We start from the raw sequence: 17881 nt of genomic DNA, 5'->3' as shown, positions 1-17881 counted from the left end.
AATTACATTTGTCTAAGAATGAAAAAAAAAATATTTCTATTAATTCTTTGAGAAGCTCATGCAGTGTATTTTGATAGTAGTCATCCCCATTTCCCCCTTTTAGCTTTGTCCAGATCAAACCCCCTCAAACTTCCTGTCCTCTTTTATTTAAATTAATAACCCATCCATTCCACTTTTACTGCCCATATACCTGGGTATTAACTAGGATACCTACTAGCACATGTTCAATCTCCTAGGAGACCAACTAAAGACAAATAATTTCTCCCTCCTACAGAAGCTGTCAACTTTATATAAATCTTCAGTAAAAGGTGAAAGCTTGAGGAAAAACTTGCCATGCCATTATAGACTGACTGGCTTGATATTGTACAGAACTTGTGCAGACAACCACACGTTCTGTGAGTGCAGTGATCCTGCCATGTTCAGAAGACACTGTCTCACTCTGGTCTTCATCAGCCTCTGGCTTTTACAGTTTTTTCTCCACGTTTCTGTGATGGACCCTGAGACTTCTGGCACAAATTGATATAGATGTTCTGTTTATGACTAAGCACTCTGTAGTGACTTAGTCTCTTCACTTTAACTGGTTTTGAGTTTCTGTGTTAATCACTATCTATTGCACAATTCCCTGATGAGATCTGATTGTTGCATTAATATATGGGTAGAGAGACATAAAGTTAGTTGGCAGTTTGATATTATGCCCATTTAGCAAAATAGTACAAGTAGGCTTAATCCTGGGTCTATGAGTTCCCAAACCATGGGTTCTTGGCCAGATTTGTAATGTCAAGCATGTGTTTCTTCCTATACAATGGACCTTAAATCAAATAACAATGCAGTTGGTACCCCATAATATTTGTGTCACCATTGCATATGTGGGCATATCTTGCTACATTCATCATTATTGAAGTTTTCAGGGTTCATGGCTGGATATGACTGCTCATAACTTTTTTCCCATATTGTCCTGTCCAGCACCTTCCAGAACTGTGAGAGCTAGCCAGGAAGTAGGAAGCTTCCATGTCAGTACCAACCGAATTTCTCAATGTCCATTGGGTCTTCAGCAATAGAATCTAACCAGCAAGCTTTGTTGTCCAATAACAATAAACTATATTATTTTGCAGGTCTGTGGGACACATCTGACCAACAACTCAAGGGCTGGTACCCCACACCTGCCACTGTACATTTTGGTCGGTAACCTATAGTGTCTGGGATGACCACAATTCCCTGTGTAGTATACTCATGTAAACTCTTTCATATGAATATATACAAATCTTATAAAATAGTAGGTTTCCATATGGCTATTTCAAATAGTCTTAAATTCAGTTACCCCTCTTCCAGTCCTCTTCTCTATTTTGCTCTGCCATCCCTCTCCCCACTTAATCCTCCCCCCTCATTATTTCTCTTTCATTTTTCTTATAACTTAAAGCCTCAGTGCTCCAAACTGATAGATGTGGGAAGTGATCTATCAATTGAAAAAAAATAAAATAAAAGCATGCCTCCTCCTCCCTCTTCCTCTTCCTCCTCCTCCTCCACATCCTCTAACTCCTCCTTCTTAACAAATATTAATTACACACAATAAGGCTTCTTCATAACATTTTCATACATTCTGTTTTGTACTCTAATCACTGCAATTCATTCTATATTCTTTTGTATACTATCCTGTAATCTTCCGCTCCCAGATCCCTTATATGCCATCCTTCTCCTCTAATTTCATGTCATTTGGTTCCCATACATCCCACATAAGTGAGAAACATTTGTTTGTTTGGTTTTTTTTTTTTTTTTTTTTTTTTTGAGACTGGCTCATTTAATTCAGCATGATGATTGCCTTAGATATTGTAATGAAGGGTGGCAGATAAAGAAGTTCCAAATGCCAAATAGAGAGAGGAGTCCAGGAACCAGAAATGATCAAGTACATAGATAAGTTATAAAATGGCACTGTGGACATTCCAACTGGCTACCTAGAAACAATTCTACTATAGTCATTTCTACTCTCTCTCCTCACAAACAGGTTCACAAAGCCCTAGAGAATAGGTGATATTACCATAAGTCAAGGTTATGTCCTTTGAGAAACCATAGCTACAAATGAATATTTTGAAATTTTGCAGATGTTGCTCTGGTTGTGCTACATTCATTGGGTAGACAAAAGCACATCAAAACACCTAAATAAAAGAGAAAATAAACTCAAACTGCATATCCATTCACATAGTGATGGTTCAATAGAATCTAGAAGAAACTGTTATTTCTAAATAATGCCTATTCTTCAAATTCTTGCTTTTTCATGTTTAGTTCATATTTCTACATGTATCTAAAAATTAGAGACTTAATGTGTACCAGTTTCACATGAGAAATGTGCAATATTTTGCAACCCAATTGATATTTTTACTTTGAGTATAGATATATGGCAAATACATCTATACACAGCAGCTACAGACTGTGGTATCTTTAAATTGGTAACTTTCAGACAATGGAAATGTAAAGTACATGGCTTTATTTTGCTACTATGAGTGAGTTATGATCTCAATTGTGTTAGTAGTGTTCTAATTAAAACCTACAATTTTAATTCTGTTATATAAAGAAGAAATTTTAGCCAATATCCAATATAAAATTAATATTGAATTTTCCCCATTTTTATTTAATATAAGATGTACCTAAATACGAATATTATTCTATTCTACTTTGAAATGGTATGTGATAATTTAAAAAATAGTCTATGTAAAAAAAAACAAAGTACATCTGATATATTCAACAAAAGTATCAGGACAATAAAGTATAGATAATATAGAAAAACAGAAGTTTGTATAACAGTAAGGTTACATGATATAAATAGAATTTAAATTTAATTTCATGACGATCATAAGTTGGGTCTATTTTCAAGTTGCAGAGTTTGGATTGAAGACTAGCAGTGGCTGTGTGTGTCTCTGTGTGTGTGTGTGTGTGTGTGTGTGTGTGTGAGAGAGAGAGAGAGAGAGAGAGAGAGAGGCCTGAAAAGCTAGACAAAGGCTATATAAGTGAACTACTGCCACAACATAATTAGTGATTAATTGGAAATTGAAACACAAAACATATCATATTTCTGAATGTTCATTTAAGAATCATAACAAAATCATGGTAAAGGCAATCATAATTTATATGTTAAACTTCAAATATTTCTTTGTAAAATTTCCTGTAATGATGAGACAAAATGTAAACAACATATGGCAATTCCCTCTGTTTTGTGAATGCTAATAAAGTTCTTTTTATTAATAGTTCCAGTTGCTACTTAATTACCAAAGAGACTTTATTACCAAACCGATTTTCATAAAAAGTCACAAAGGAAATGAAGTTAATAATTGTTTAATGAAGCAAACTGTCAACAGATAATAATTTATGACATTTGATTGTTAACTTAAAGAAAAATGAGCCATTAGCACCAGCCATACCTCACAATATTCATATTTCAAGTTGTTTTATAATCTCACTGACAATCAAATTTACAGGGGGTTATGGGTTTTCATGTTTTAAAACTTTGCTTTAAGGAATATGTATTTTTGAGTTTATAGATACAGAAATCATTTTCTTCACTGATTGTTATTATAGAAATATCAAATTAGGATTTTTTTCACTTCATGATGGTTTGAAACCAATAAAAAAAACTCAAAACTCATATGTTTCCAGTTCTGAATTTTGTTCTTTTTCTAAGCTTGAATTAGGTATACTGTTCTCTTGTGTCATGTGGTAGCCCCACTGAATGACATCTCCCTTTCAGTCACTGAATCATGAGGATAAAGACCTAATCCTCTGTAGTGGAAAGAATTTATTGAATAGACAGCAGGGTATATTATGAAAATTAAAACTCTGAGGTGCATATTGTTAAAAATAAATTAAGCTGGCCTGGAGAGATTGGTCTGTATTTAAGAGAATTGGCTGCTTTTACAGTTATTGAATAGACAGCAGGGTATATTATGAAAATTAAAACTATGAGGTGCATATTGTTAAAAATAAACTAAGCTGGCCTGGAGAGATGGCTTCGTATTTAAGAAAACTGGCTGCTCTTAGAGTTCCCAGCACCCATATGGCAGCTAACCCATGACTCCAGTTTCAGTATGCTCTCTTGTGATCCTCAAGTGCATTGTATGGCACATGGTGAAATTACGTGCATGCGCACAAACACCCATGCACTTAAAATAAATCAGAATTTTTTAAATAACTGGAATTATAGATTAAAATACAGAATAGTCAAAGCTATGGTACTCAGCGGGTTAGATGTATTAAAGTCAATCTTATATTTTTAGCTTATAAAGAGTTGAATGGAATATAGCCCATTACTTTTTCTTTTTTTGACAAGTTCTCCCTGTAGCCCAGCTGGCCCAGAACACCCTATGTGGACCAGGTTGGCCTTGAACTTACAGAAATTCATCTGTTTCTGCCTCCTGAGTGCTGGGATTAAAAAGTGTGTGCCACCATGCTCAGGAACACATCATTTTTTATTTGAATATATGTAATGCTTTTAGATAATCACATGCAAATTAATAAAGTCTTTTTATTGTATTCTTGACCAGAGCATACATTCTCTCTCTCTCTCTCTCTCTCTCTCTTTCTCCCTCTCCTCTTTCTCTTCCCCCCTTACCATCTCTCTCCCTCTCTCCTGCTTTCTCTTTTTCTCCCTCTCCCCCCTCTCTTTCCCTCTGATGTGTATGTAGTACATACACATGATGCGTGCATAGGCACATGTAGCTGTATGCACACATGAAAAGTCCAGAGCAGGATTTCACTTTCTTCTTTTATCACTCTCTGTCTTGTTGCCTTGAGATGGGGTTTCTCACTGAAACAAAAGCTTACAGCTCCAGCTAGTCTGACTGGACAGGGAGCTTTTGTGTTCTTCCTCATCTACATCAATAATGTGATTTTATACATGGATACTGTAGATGCAAACTCAAATCCTCGTACTTGAATAGTAATTGCTCTTGCCTAGTGAATCATCTTCTTGGCTGAATGGCATTAGTTTATGGTTGTGTTTATTTTATTTCAGGAAGTATTCAAAATCCCTGGCCAGAAATAGCTTTTTATTTTTGTTCCCTATATTTTTCAAGACTATGAATGAATACTTGTTTCTGTTGTCTTTTTCCTTCCATATTTTAAATGTTGATTTTAGGAGAAGCAAGATAACCTACTAATTTGATCATTTCTTTTCAAGAAACCATGCCCAAGTGCAAAGGGGAGAGCTTGGCATTGCTTAGACATCCTCTACTTGCCAAAAGTGTAATAGCTGAGATACGGGTGCAGTAACTAGATACTAGACTTTCTCCATCCCAGAAAGCATAAGAGTTAACAAAGGGCATGTACAGTGAGGTTGTAATGATGTCAGCTCCCCAAGATCTATTCTTAGTTCTTTTTAATTATAAAGCCTTAAGCTTTTCCCTTGCTACTGAGTGCTCACCAGAGACTCATTCTATTGGACGACTGTCTAAACAGGAGGTAGAAGTCATGAGCCGAGAAAGCACACTCTTCTCCTTTCAGGCTATTGGCCTAAATTCCTTTCTGCTTTATTGATATAGGTACTTAAATAAATATTTCAGTGACTTGCTGGGATGGCGATACCTGGAAGAAGCACAGAATTTTACATTGAGTATGATGAGAAAAATGCCCTTGCTGCCTTTCATGCTTGTGTGCAATCCACGGCCTGCAAGCATTACCTGGCCTGCAGCTTGTCTTCCAAACAGCACAGTTATGCTCCTTTATTCCATATCTACTGCTACTTTCACAGTAGATATGTGAGTTGAGTATGAGCAACATAGACCACAGGACTCTTAGAGGAAAGCTTTGCTGGCCTCTTCTCTTGATGCCTACATAAAAAGAAATGCATTTTGAACAAAGTATTCAAACACATTAGTGCTTAACAGATTAGCACTTATCTGATTTAAATACAATCACTGCAAATGATTCAATTTCATGTCATAAGTTAGCAATGTCCAATATACTGGTTCTGGCCTGCAACAAACAAATATCAGAAAAAGCATAAGGCTAATTAATATGTGATAGATGCCAATTGTTACAAAAAATAAGCCATTATTTAATAGCTGTTTTAATGTTCTATAACATCCCTGTGAGAAAACGTTACCACAGAATTTAAGTTTATCCAATTAAAAGAAAATAAAACTGTATTGAATTCAAGCTTTGAAATACTTCAGAAAAGCAATATTGCCTAATGTAGAAGCTAAATCACAGCAGACAAATTAAAGATAACAGTAATGGCAATATATGATTAACAAAGATTATATTCAAGTTCTAGGAATTTACAACATGTACTCGAGACTATTCAAGGTGATGTAAATGAATTATTTCTTAACAGTTTAGGAGGAGAGTACAACATCAAGTATATTTCACACTGATAATTTTGTTATGCATAAAATTGCAGTTTTAATAGGTAATTTCAGTGATTCAAGGTTTTCAAGGATTGTTTAATTTTGCGTTTTCTAATCCAATTAGAACAATTTCCTTAAAATACGTTTTTATTATTTGAATCACAAACACCAGTATTTTACAGAAAAAAATTAAAGCAATTGTATTCTTTAAATGCTTTTGTCCCCTTTGCTCTTTATATACTCCAGAATGAGAATTTCTTGATATTGTTTTAGGATTGCTTGCTTATTTCCTTCTCAGAACTAAACACACAAGGAGCACGATCACTAAAGCTATACCAATAAAATATTAACTTGGTGTGACTGGAGTCATTGGGTGGGCAATTTTGATGGTGGTAAGGAGGTAAGTGTACGGGAAGATCATAAAAACTTCTCCATCTCATGTGTGGCTGATTCACATAAGAGCACCAACACCGAAGACTCACAAGACACAAAAGAATTTAGCTCATGGGAAAAAAAAAAAAAAAAAAAAAAACTTGAATCAAAGACCTGACCATCCATTCAGTTTAAAGAAGGAAAAGTAACAGCAAGATGGAACAATAAGGAAATTATTCCAGATGCAGAGCCAAAGAATGAAAGATTATCATCTGAGAATCCTGTAAACACAATTCAGAAGATACATTGGTTTCTCCACAACCATAAACTACATTGGGAAATCCATTTACTGGCATCTCTTGTCTGGATATTGAATGACTTTGAAAGTTTAGCACTTCATAAGAATTTATTAGATCATTGGGGACATAAAAGTGAAGATTGTGAAAGTCTCTCTTTCTCCCTCTCTTTATTTCTCTTACTCTTTCTTTCTGGATATAGCTCTCTCTGTCTCATTCTGTGAAGATGTGACTTTTTAGTTAGTTGTAGTATGCCATTCTGCCAGTTAATTCTGTCATCCACTATAGTCACTACAAATAATCAAATGCATACACTGCAGCACACACGTTGTGCTACTGAAACTCCAAAATCATGAGCTAAAGAAATTTCTGTTTATGAGTTAGTCACCTTGGGAATTTTGTTGTAGTGATATGAGGGAAAAACAACATCCCCTAGAGGGTTCTTAGTCTCATACATAAAAGAACTTAGGAATGGACTCAAACAAAAGCTTCAGGACAACTTTATTACACTTTAAAGAAAAATCCACAAGGCAGGCAAGTTGTGAATTTCAGAAGCTGCCTTGAGGAAGAGAATTGAGGGGAAAAGGGAAAACATCATGGAGCCTTACAGGTTTAGAGCCTGCATGGAGGGCAGGCATGTGGTGGACCAGCAGCCACATAGTGGAGAGGATAAGGCTTTAGAGAAAGAGTTAAAAAAATCAAGGTACTCTGGCAGCCCAAAGCATTAAAGAAAGAATGTTCAGAAAAGGGATAGAAAAAGGGTGATTACACTTTTCTGAAGAAAAGCTTCACAAAGCCAACATGTCTGTGGCTGGGTCTTCCAGAAGCACTGTCTTAGGAGGCAGGATTCCAGGCAGGAAAAGTTCAGTATCTCATTAAGCTCTGAGTATTCCACTCATCTATTTATCATAATTTAAAATGAATTTGCCTTCCTAGGGATGATCCAATGACCAGGTAATTGACCAGTTAAATTGGAAAGGGGTTCTTCAGACAGACAGATTTTATTTTTGACCAGTTAATCTTATGGGGATTTTTACTGCTCTAGCAGTAGGAATTAGAAGCTAACTAATACCGAAATTTGGTACCAAGAAATATAACGAGACCTGAAGATGGAGGGGTATGTTTGCAATTGCTTGACAATGAACAGTAACAAGCTTTTGGAGGAGCATGTTAATAACTATGTCTAACTAACTCTGAAATTGTCTAATAAAAATTACTGCAGCTAGAACATAGTTAAAAGAGTATTATGGAACTTTCTGGTGAGGGTAAAGAACACCAGAATGCTGATAGAAAGATGAACAGAAAGAATCTACTGATGAGATTTCTGGCAGATATATGGATTCTACTATATATGGTATAGAAAAGAGCTGTTTTGTAGCATGACAGAGAATTTGATTACATTGGGCCCATGTATTGAGACTTCCCTAGGCTGAATTTAAAGGTTACTGACTAGTTTACTTGACAGAGAGGTCAAAATAGCCAAGGTCAAAGTGGCCAAGCATTCAGGCTATGGCACAGATAGATTTTGACCACTTTTTCTTAGTTCAACAGTAAGAATCAAAGGCTAGTAGGAAGAGCAGAAAATTTGTATCCTGTCAGGGAAAAAGTGAAAAAGTATTTAAGGAAATAGGAGGAAGAGTGACAATAGCCTAACTAAAGAATTCAAATGCTTTGCATCTGAATAATAATAAAGATTCCATGAGCACATTTCAGAAGACTTGAAACACATTGCTCTCACCATATGTCACATGTTCAGTGGTATAGCAGTGTTAATTTGTTTCTAGGAACTTCCATAATAGAATCATTTCAGGAAAATTCCCTGAGGTATTCTGTAAACTCAAAGCCACATCAGAACTGTAGTTTGCCAGCAGAATAAAGGCCACTATATCTATAACTAAAGTAGGGCCCTGGGGAAGCTGCCTTAAGCTGCAGAATTTGGCACTGTGCTCACCACATAATTTTTATAGGTAAACAGAATGTTAGACGTATAGGGCTCAGCAGCTTTCACATGATTCTGAAGTAAAGCCTGGGATCCAGGCAGTAAGTTGCAGGGACAGAGGTCCTGAAGTGAGTTTTTGACGGGGATATTAGTGGAACTGTAGAAGTGATGCTGAATTTGAAATGGAAAATCAAGAAAGACAGAGTTGTCAGCAACATGCAGTGCCCACAGAGGAAATTTATAACCAACATGCCAAAAAGAGTAGCCAGGTGAACTACAGCTGGTGTGGGCTTTCTCAAGCTGTTGGGAGTCTGCCTGTTACCACAATTTGTCCTGGATGCTGGATATAGAGCCTTAAGTTTTAAAGGTTGGTCTGTTGGACTGCAGCCCTGCTTTGGGCTGCAGTTTTTATACATGTAGATTTGTATTTTCTGGAGTAGAAAAGTTTACTGTGCACCTCTATTTAGGAAGTATGCTATTTATGATTTTGAATTTTGCCATAGCTTATAGCTGAAAGTTTTCTATGCATAACAGATGAAACTTGGAGCTTGAACTTTTGGCTAATTTTGGAATAGATAAGATTTTGGGACTTGGCTGGAGATGTACTAAATGTATTTTGAAGTTTGAGTAGAACATGAACCTTTGGGTACTAGTGGCAGAAGGTTGCTTTGAATGTTTTCCAAAAATTAATGGGTTATAATTCTGGTACTTGCAGTAGTGTTAGTAAGAAAAGATGGAACCTTTAGAAGATCAGAGATGTGACCACAAAAGAAAAAGTGGAACACAAGTTTGTAACTCTGTTCATGGTTCAAGATGCAATGATTTTTTTTTCTGTATTTGCTTGTTTGTTTTGTTTTCCTATGTGTATTCCCATCACGCCTGGTACCACCATTTGTGACCCTCACTGAAAGTAAGCCAAGGCATGGGCCTTGTCTGAGAAATTCTAAAGCCCTAAGCTAAGTAAGGTTTTTGTTTTTCCAGAAATCTTTACAAGTTAGTTACTGGATATATTTCATTACAGTGACTTTGTGTGACTTTTATAACAATGAATAATGGTATAGGATGACAAAATACTTGAGTTTCTTATACTACAAGAACTTCCTCTGAAGAGCTGTGCACAGGGAGTTGGATGGCATTAAAAGGCTCCTGTACATGTTTGATAGTAAACAGATTTAAAAAATGACCAGGATGCAGTCAGAAAAGAGTTGAAAAACTTGATGATTTCCAGACAGTTAAGTCTGTGTGATGCAGACAACATTTATATTTTTAGGGAAGCTACTGCATTTTCTCTAGCTCAGAAACAACTTTTAGATGCAAACACTAATTCTTCATTGAATAAAATGCTTGAAAGTTTTCATCTGAAAAGAGGTGATTGCTAACATTAAGTAGTTATTTAAATCTTACCAGTGAAAATCTGTTACAGGTCTCTGAGGCCTCAAGGCAGCAGCTGCCATGCCCACATTGTCACTTCTAACTTAAACCCACCAGCCCATCTCAAATCCTCCTCCATATATAAGTTCAGATCCCCAGGACTCCAGAAATCCAGGAGACATAAACCTCAAAATAGAATCATCTATGAGGACAAGCAACATAAAATTCTAGCAGTTTTCTGGGAAGTTATCTTCTGATTCTTTCTAGTAATATCTAAAGTTTTTACATGGAAACTTTAATTACTCAAAGGAATTCTGAAAGTATATCTAAAATAACTAAGGATAAAAAACTGAGTTTAAAAATTTTATTTTTAGATCAGTAAAAAAAAGCAAGATTTAAAAAGCAAATGGAAATTGCCTAAATGTATGCAGTCTAAATTCTAGTAAAGAAGCAAGAATAAGCTTCTGTTTATGTGTAAAAACTATAGAAAACTTTGGCTTTCATGGAACCTTTATTAAAAATTGGCTTCTAATTACTTTTTCTTATACCCATAAATAGGTCCAGATTTCAGGCCTCATCTAAGAAGCTTCTTCTTTTTCAGCAGAGATTCATAGCTGGTAAGAATCCATAGAATGAGGGATAGTGTTTCTGACTGATACAACTACAATGTAACCCCTCCAAGTAAGGCTCAGCGAACATTGTGGAAGAGGAAGTAGAAAGACTGTAAGACCCTGAGGACCATGAACCTGCTGAGCCCTAATGTCTTCTGGACTTGACAGTGATTTCAGTCAATGACTGCTGAATGAGGGAGAAAACATTTTCTTCAAGGACCACCCCCCAATCCTGCATGGTCAGCCTAAACACATCCACATAAGGGCAACACTAATTGAATTCACTAGGTTTTGTGTGTCTGTATAACAGCTTTTTTAATAGAAGAGATAATGAATTTTGAGAAATGGTGGTGTAGGGGGCAAGGGAAGAGTTGGAGAGAGGAGAAAGATGAGTAGAGATGATGCAAATATAGCATATTTACATACTAAATATGCAAGTAAATAAAGAATGGAAATCCAAAGTTATTTGATCACATATTGCTGTTTTCCCTCCATGAGCTATACCAGAATTAGAAGATGATGGCAGGAGTCAGTTTGTAGAGCAACCTGCAGAGCCAGATGCAGACTGAAGGTAGAAGTTGCATTCAATTTGTCACTAAGGAAGGTCTTATCTCTATATAAAACTGTTCCAGAATTCTTCTAGGAACATCAAGAGATTGAATAGTTTAAATAAAATTTTGATAAATAGAAACTTGTGCATCTTTAAAACAAAGTGGCTCCGATTAATTTACAAATAAATTAATCCAACTGAAGAAAAAAGAGTTAACACCAGCTAGACTCTCCGTAAAGCCAAAGACATAAATTTAAGCTTATGTATTTCGCTTTAGAAGGGAAAAAACATACAAAATTTATTTGACAAATTTTATATGCTTCAAAATATTATTTCTGAAACCAGTTGACATAAATTTATTTTGTGCTTAAATAACATTTAAAACCAATTATTAAAGGATTCTACTTTATGAATAAATAGTTGGAAAACAAAATAATTAAAAAATCACCTACATAATTTAAAAAAGTAATTTAATTTGAGATAAATGCCTTGTAGTTTATTCAGGGATATATGGTACAAAAAAGTTCAGGAAAAGAGTTCAAATAAAGATTGATTATGTCATATCCATAAGAGATATGATTTCTTCTCAAGCAAGAAAATATAATCATGTTATGTCAAATATGAATGTATCATTAGATTAGGCACTCAGCTTTTCTTTATATTCTCATTTTTGTGCTGAATGAAAAAAATGTATTGTTTGCTTTTTGGCATTTACTATAATAACTGGATTATTGCAAATAAATTAACTTAATTATTCCTTCACTTGCCAATCATCAAAGAAACATTTTCCTTTCACTACCTTTTAGAATGTATGTTTATTTACTAAGATATATCAAGAATATTCTTTATCAGCCCACTCTTTAATTTTTTTATTATTAATATATATTGTTAGTGATATCTCTGAGTGCCAACTTTATTTTCTAACTTCTCAAAGGGATGCAATTTTCACTAAGGGTGTGTAATGTCTGCTACATATACTAAGAATATGAAAAAATCCATATAGAACAGATGAAAGAATTAATAAAACTTCCATTTTATAGTTTTAAATTTTTTATTTTATTTGTATAGTAATAAATAATTTTCACTGAATTATACATGATAAATTTCTGACTAGAAATGATCTTATAGTAACATCCAAGGTAATTCAAGACTTTCACTATTATCATTTATCATAAACTTATTTGCTAAACACATGAATTAGACGAAATTCAAATTTGGATCCACATATGTCAGTATAATTTTTTAAATCAATTCTCTGTTTAGGAGATTTACCTTTCAATATATCCATTATTTCCAATAAGCTTTTTAGTAATAATAGGAATCGTTGTTGTAATCACTCAGAACATTCATAAAATCAGGAAAAAAACATATCAAATACAGGTAAAGATAACTAAAATAATTGTCTTTTGACACAAGAGATTACAATGTGTATTGTATATGCATTCAACATAAAAATGTACTTTATCAAGTTTTACATTTTCAACCTCTTTTTAGTTAAATTTTAATTAATTGATTAATTGCATTGTGTAGCAATTTCTGCATGCCACAGCCATCAATGGTTTTGGAGGACAACCTATGGGAATCAGTTCTCTTCCTCCAAGATGTGAGTTCCAGAGTTAAACTCACTTACATAAATTAAAAATACTTAGATAGACTGAAGAAATGAATACCCCACATATTAATACTTTATAGTGAAAAGCAAGTATTTTCCACACTATAGAGTAATGTTCATTGTTACTAAGGTGCTTTCATAAAATTTTTGTTAGTTTTCAGAATTTATTTTAAAGTTCCCTGCTTTTTCTTATTTTCAACATTACAGAGATTTCTCCTGTCAACCTAATAAAGAACTGCATGAAGAATTTTCAGAGTGTCAAAGTGGTTATTACATGATGAAGAAAGTAGTACACACAAACCTTGATACCATATCTCTACATCTGTGTCTACTAGCTCCAGTGCTTTGAAAGTTAATTCATTGAAGCACACAGCACTTTTTTAGTTTCAGTCATAAGTCTCTGATTTTTATTGGTGAAGACATTTTTTTTTTAAATTTAAACAATATATTTAGCCAGTCATGGTGGCGCACACCTTTAATCCCAGCACTCGGAAGGCAGAGGCAGGTGGATCTCTGTGAGTTCAAGGCCAGCCTGGTCTACATAGTGATTTCCAGGACAGCTGGAGCTACAGGGAGACCCTGTCTCAAAAAGACCAAACAAACAAACAAACAAACAAACAAAAAATATATTTAATAATAATATGTTCATTAGTAGGTTAAAATACATGTTTAGGAATAAAATTGGTTCATATGGATTTCTCATAATTATGTTTTTATACTAATTTACAGAGGCATTTTTCATTGGGCAAATTTTTCTTCAATCATAATTGTTAGTGTCATTTGTACATCAATAAAAAAAATCTCAGCTTTTTTTCTCATAATAAAGATAAAAACACTTCAAAATAAATAGATCTAATTTCTGTAATTACAAAATTAAATCAAATTGGTTTAATTTCTATAATTTTAAACCCAAAACTTATGAAAACTTTTCCTATTTTTTTCTTATAAAATCTGAAAAAATGTTTCCTTCTTATTTACTACTTCTACAATATGATATTGTGAAATATCTTGTTCTAATCTGCTCAGGTCAATATTCCAAATTATTATTTCAAATTGTTTCATGGAATATTGTATCATTTAGTAATCATTCATGGATTTGCTTAGCTATATAAACAGTCCTGTGTTAATAGGAAGAGTTATACAGAAGTAACCTTCAGTGTGAACTTACTTCATTAATATTATCTTTTGTTCATAATTAAGAAAAAGAAGCTTGCAATGCTCTAAAAGTTATTTACAGTGTTGCAAATGGAAGGAAAACATTTCCTATGAAATATTTCATATTTTTTTTGAAATTTTTGTTATTGTCATACAATATGTTTGATGGTATTTAGGTTTACTCCCCCATCTACACTTACCCCCATTGCCCCTTGCCCAATTCAATTTACTTCACTATATGCACAAGGAAACCTATAAGTCAGATTTGTGTCTCCATATGCCCCTCAGGATGTGTCCATCCACTGGAGCCCAATCAACCTACGAAGAGTCATGTTGCTGCGATCCCTGTAATAGACCCCTCTCTACCCTTCCCAGCAACCATCAGTTACCAAAAGTTCCTTAGTTTGGGGTGAGATTTTTTATTCACTTTACCATGTTTATGCTAGGATTTTTTTGGTCTGCCCCTGCATGGTACTTGTGCATGCTGTCATCATTGCTGTGAGTTCATATGTGTAACTCACAGCTATGAAGATATATTTCAATTCCAAATATTCCCTCAGCACAAGAAATGTTTAATTTTTCTCATAAAATTCTAAAGTAAGGAACAATTTTGTCCCCACAGACTGGGATGCTTACCAGCAGATAGAACTTCATGTAGCTTATGAAGCCTACCAACAGGAAGGCCTGAATGAGGGTGTCATGGTTAGAACATCCAAACACAATTCCATTAAGAGAGTGCTCTGAGTAAACTTAAAACATGGTGTAATTCTGTTAAATACCCAAAAAACATGAAGTCATTGATAATTTCTTAGTAATTAAGTGATATGATGATGAATATTCAGAGCTTGAAACTATATTAACATGTGAAACTAGTTTACTCACAAGATTCCTGTGGAGTTTGGATTTGAAATGTCTCACACAGGGCTATGTGTTGGTGGCTTGGGAGATGTAGGGTCTTCAGAAGATGAATGCTTGTAGAAGGCAGCGAGATCATTGGAGATGTGAGCCCAAGAAAAGTTTGGTGACTGACACCTTCATCGCGTTGACTTTGGTATGAGTGAGCAGAATCCCTCTACCATGTGTTCATTTCAGCATGACATCTGGCACTATGGAACTAAAGCAACAAGGCCACATGGCCAGCACAAGTAGGACCAAGATGCTTATAATCCTATTTTAAATACCTTGCCTTATCTCAGCATTACACTTTTCCAATATAGAGGCTCATATGTTTTGCTGCTTGTGATTCAGGAAAGATTTAAAAGTTGTGTTCAATATTATTGATGAGAATATAAACAGCTCTCAATATCATAGTGGCACTGAAATAATTCACCCAAATCATGGACATCAGAAAACAAGCAAGATGCCTTATAAAAAGAAATTAATTAGCTAATTGATATTAGGCCACAAATTTAACATTTGATACAAATACATGTATAAGAAAATCATTTGAGGGCTAGAGAGTTGACTCAGCAGTTAAGAGATTTGACTGCTTTTACAGAGGACCTGGGTTTGATTCTCAACAATAGTGGCACTGAAATAATTCACCCAAATCATGGACATCAGAAAACAAGCAAGATGCCTTATAAAAGAAATTAATTAGCTAATTGATATTAGGCCACAAATTTAACATTTGATACAAATACATGTATAAGAAAATCATTTGAGGGCTAGAGAGTTGACTCAGCAGTTAAGAGATTTGACTGCTTTTACAGAGGACCTGGGTTTGATTCTCAACACCCACATGGCAGCTATCAACTGTCCATATCTCCAGCTCCAGAGGATCTGACACCCTCTTCTGACCTCCATGGGCATTGCATAACATGGGCAGATTTACATGCATGCAAGGTCATATACATAAAAATAACAAAAAAATATTTAAAAAGAAAATTATTTTGTCATTTTAAAAAATTAAGAATATGTTTCATTATGTGAAGATGTTATTTGATATACCTGACCATTCAAATAAGCATTCCCAAGTGGGAGCTGTAGAGGACTCAGCAGTTAAGAGCATTGGCTGTTCTTGCAGAGGACCTGGATTTGGTTCCCAATATCCATGTGGCATCTAACAACCATTCCCAACTCCAGTTCCAAAACACCTATCTTCTCTCTTCTGACCTCCATGGGCATTGCATGTACAATGCTACATACATACATGTGAAATATTTATACACATAAAATTTAAAAAATGGATAAAAATTAAAATGAATATCCAAGGAACATATTCTGCTAAATATATCTTCTAAATATTTTCACAAAAATTACATAGAATATGGTGCATTTTCAGGGATTTTGTTAAGTAGGAAGGAATAAATGTGCTCAGACACAGCACATACACTAGTGTGAATATACATATATTAGAAATGAATGCATAAGGGCCTAGGTTACAGTTCAGAGGTAGAGCACCTCTCTAGCATGTGTGAGGCCCTGGTTTCAATCTCCATTAACAGTAAATAAAAATGAGAACAATTGTTATATGTCACTTGTAATATATTTTCTTTTTATACTACTCATTATAGAAACAGATATGTCTTTAATTTGGTGTCATTATTTAGAAAGGGTTAAGCACATGAATGCATGGAGACTTTTAGAATGATTGAGTGTTATTTCCAATACATGCTCATATTTTATGAATGGGCTATTTTGCTAGGTACATGGGATAGAAGTTTTTAATTTACTTAATCATTGTCAGTTATATGTGGCCAAGGATGACATTGTTCAGCTTTCAGTCAGTTTTGTGGGGAGCAACATCCCAGGAAAACCTTATGCTTCTTCAGTACTTCTGTTGTTGCTTAGAAAATAGAAGCTATTAACAGACATATTGGTATAGGCCTGCAATCCAACTGCTATGAGGACCGAGCAAAAGGATCTGCAATTCAAGGCCAGCTATGGATACTGTCAAAATGGAAGGAAAGGAGGGAGGGAGGGAGGAAGAAAAAGAGGAGAGGAAGAAAGGAAATATATGGTATCTTTATATGTGGCAATAACACCATAACCTAAATATTACTGAACCTAGTGTTGACCCAGTATCTTGTCTACTTTGTAAAGTTTGCATATCAGGACTGGACTGCATAGCCTTGGATGACTGTATTAGTAATGTTGAAATGTTCATATTGCCACTACTACTTGTTCCTCATATAACATTAATATATTATTATGAAGCCAAATAAATCTGTGGTCTCTCACCCCACCCTGTGCACACATTGAAATATTTTAGAATGTTCTATTCTCATTATAAAATGAAATGAATATTTGACAGTAGTCAACATATGCAAAGAGAGATATGTGTTCCAATAGTATTTGTTCAAATTCAAGTGTGCAAACCTAAATGAACAGCTTGCAAATCTGTTCAAAATTGAACAATTACCCCAAGCATGGTAGCACATAATTGTAATTCCAGAACTTAGAAAAATTAGGCTGTAGAATTGTTATGAGCCCAAAGCCATCCTGGACTACATGATGAAGCACAGGCCTGCTAAAGCTGTAAAGCAAGAGATCAGGTCTCAAAAAGTCAAAACAAAACAAACAACAACAAAAAAAAGAAAGAAAAGAGTGTTGAATTTCAAATTGGATGTTTCAAATATTGATTCATCTTCTTAATACAATTTTTCTTTGCACAAGTTACTAACATTCTTATACCTCAGTT

The 17881-nt window shown here is 34.6% G+C and overlaps 1 pseudogene; it reads left to right on the top strand.

Annotated features, from left to right (window-relative positions):
- Positions 1-17881, top strand: part of LOC115067349 — a 108783-nt pseudogene that overhangs the window by 82102 nt on the left and 8800 nt on the right.

The sequence above is a fragment of the Nannospalax galili genome, unplaced genomic scaffold, assembly GCF_000622305.1.
Source record: "Nannospalax galili isolate Female #2095 unplaced genomic scaffold, S.galili_v1.0 scaffold625, whole genome shotgun sequence".
In the NCBI taxonomy this organism is placed as follows: Eukaryota; Metazoa; Chordata; class Mammalia; order Rodentia; family Spalacidae; genus Nannospalax; species Nannospalax galili.
Note: the sequence above shows the minus strand (reverse complement) of the source record. Positions and strands in the feature narration are given on the sequence as shown.